The sequence below is a fragment of the Pinus tabuliformis genome, chromosome J, assembly GCF_031772625.1.
Source record: "Pinus tabuliformis cultivar Carrire ecotype Pingquan chromosome J, CPIR1, whole genome shotgun sequence".
Classification (NCBI taxonomy): domain Eukaryota; kingdom Viridiplantae; phylum Streptophyta; class Pinopsida; order Pinales; family Pinaceae; genus Pinus; species Pinus tabuliformis.
In genome coordinates, this window is record NC_142295.1 from 896230625 (window position 1) to 896233748 (window position 3124).

Genomic DNA, 3124 nt, shown 5'->3' on the forward strand with positions numbered 1-3124 from the left:
TGTTCTATATCTTCATGCTTCTCTAGATGTTCCCCTTGTCAATTTTGGAGGAGAGTAATGTTGTTGTGCATTCTCCGTTGGATAGTGGTATGGTGGAAGAACTTTGTATTGTGTTCGCCCTCTTTAAGCCATTGGATCCTTGATTTTTGTCTCCAAAGAATCTCTGCGTGTCTTGCTCTTTCTGAGATCTGCATTTGTAATTGACGTTCCTATTCTGCTATGGTTTCGGATCTGCCTTCAGGTATGATTCTCTGCTGTAATTTTTGCATTTCTTGTTCAAGAGTGTTTTGTGCCTAAAATATATTGCTGAAGGTAAAGCAATTCCACTATTTTATTTTTTCGTTGATATGTTTTAGCTTTTGTTGGAGCTTGTACATTTTTGCACCTTCTGGTGGTGTGAAATTTCTCCATGTCTCTATTATCAGGTTATGAAAATCGGGGTGATTCAGCCAAAAGGATTCAAAGCGAACATTGTTTCCTGGTCTTTGCCAGTGAAGCCTAATAGGCCAATGGTCCGAGCGAGAGAGTGGCAATATAGAGGCCAAGAGATCCCCGCCAAGATGTATTGCCTTATCAGAGATCAGGAATCTGTCTAACCGAGATGCAATTTGGTGGGCATCTGCACGCTTGTTGTTCCAAGTATAAACGCCATTATTTAATTCCATATCTATAAGCCTATTGTTATGAATGTAGTTTTTGAAGTGCGTGCTTTCACAGTCCAGCTTGATCTGTCCTCCTCTTTTTTCCTCCAATCTTGTAATCATGTTGAAGTCCCCTCCTGTGATCCGAAGTGGGTGGGATCTTTCTGAGTTGATCTGAGTTAGGGTGTTCAATGTGTCTACTTTGTTTGTTGCCTCCCGGGGCAAGTAGACATTAGTTAAGTGTCCATGAACATTTGTCCCTATTAAATGAAACTTGGCCTAAATAAAGTGCTTACTCACATGTACGTTGGTAAGTGTTATAGCTCTATCATCCCGAATGATGGCTAGCCCTCCTGAGGCTCCCATGGCTTCCACCGCCACTTCTTTGCTTCCTGGCCATGCTTTGGCAGGGATCTGATCCAACGTTGTGGAATTACACTTGGTCTCCTGCAAGAAGAGAAATTGAGGCTTTTCCTGTTGTAGCATGTTCCTTATTAATCGTCCCTTCCCCGGGCTGTTGAGCCCTCTGATGTTCCATGAGATGAGCTTCATGATTCACGATTGGGAAGGGGATTGTCTATAATTCTTATTCTTAGAGTTTGATCATACCTAACTTACATTGAGATATATCACCACCTTCCTCGAGAAAAATGCATATGCCATATCTAAATGTTGGTATTTTTGTATTCAAATGCTCCACCTTATTGTGATATCAGAGATATTATTTTATTTCTTCAAAGATTCACTTAGCTTTCTCGAGACACTCATAACTTATGAGTAACAAGTATACTTAACTACCTTCTTAGAGATTAACATACACCAAGTTGCTTGCCTCTTACATCCAATCCTCCAACACTACTAGGAAGAGGCCCCATGGCTAACTTCAAAGGTTACATAAACAAAATTTCAAAAGCTTAAATTACTCACTTAACATCATGATCATTACACTTTTCTTTATGGCCTTAAATGTTAGAAATGCATCTCTTAAGCAACAGGAATACCTCTTTCTTTTCAAGCTTCATTATCATTACAAATATGTTACCTACTAATATACGCCTAATGATTTTTTCTTCATATTTCTTCTTTTAAATCATTTTTTTCTTTATTTCTAGTGTATTTTAATATTCACATTCTCATCTCCATATATTCATTCTTAATAGTTTTTTTAATATTCACATTCTCATATCTATATATTCATTCTTAATACTTTTTCAAACCAACAGTAGTTCTTATAAATATTAAATATAAAAGTGGTCATTGTATTAAATATAAAGTTTTGTCTTAAAATATTTTTGTCTCAAAATGCTTTTGTTTTAAATATAAAGTTTTGTCTTAAAATAATTTTGTCTTAAATTGTTTTTGTCTTAAAATAATTTTGTCTTAAACTGTTTTTGTCTTAAACTATTTTTGTCTTAAATATAAATTTTTGTCTCAAAATATTTTTGTCTTAAACTATTTTTGTCTTAAATATAAAGTTTTGTCTTAAAATTTATTTGTCTCAAACTACTTTTGTCTTAAAATATTTTTGTCTTAAACTATTTTTGTCTTAAATATAACAATTTGTCTTAAAATATTTTTGTCTCAACCTATTTTTGTATTAAACTTTATATTTAGGACAAATCAATTAATATTAATTTTTAATATAAAATAACTAAAATAAGAAAATGATTTTTTGAGACAAAATATTTTTTTTGCCACAAAAGATTTTTTTGTCTCAAAAAAATGTCTCAAAAGTGCCCTTGGTGTAGTAGTGCACAATGAAAATCTAAAATATTCATGACTTTCAAAATCTAACTTCTATGTCTTTATTTGTCTTTGTGAGACTCTTTCTTCTTCCTTCTCTCTCCACCTTCCATTCTGTGTCTATCTCCCTCACCCTCTCCTTCTTTCGCTTCCCCTCCCTATTTCCCCCATCTCACTCTATTTGCCTCTCCCTAACTTTCTTTATTTTTCTCTTCTTTCATCTCTCCCCCTCCTATCTATATTTATACCTCCCTCCATCTCTCCTTATTTGTCTCTCTATCTCAACCCCCTAAACATATGTCACTCTCTCTCTCTCCCCCCCTATCTATCTATCTATCTATCTATCTATCTATCTATCTATCTATCTATATATATATATATATATATATATATATATATATATATATATATATCTCCCATCTATCCCTCCTTTCTCCCTCTTTTTGCATCTCTCTTCTACCCCTTCCCCCGCCCCATCTATATTTCTATCTCCCCTTGTCTCTCCCTCTCACCCCAAAAACATACACACTCTCTCTCCATATCTATCTATCTCTATCTCCCTCCCTCTTCCTCTCCCTCTTTCTCTCTCTTCCCTCTCTCTCTCTCTTGTCACTACCTCTCCACCTTTCTCCCTCTATGTCCTTCTTCCCCGTCTAGCTCCATCTCTCCCTCCCCCTCTGTCTCCTCTTTCTCAGATCCTCTCTCTTTTTCCTTCCTCGCTCTCTCTCCTCTCCCACCTC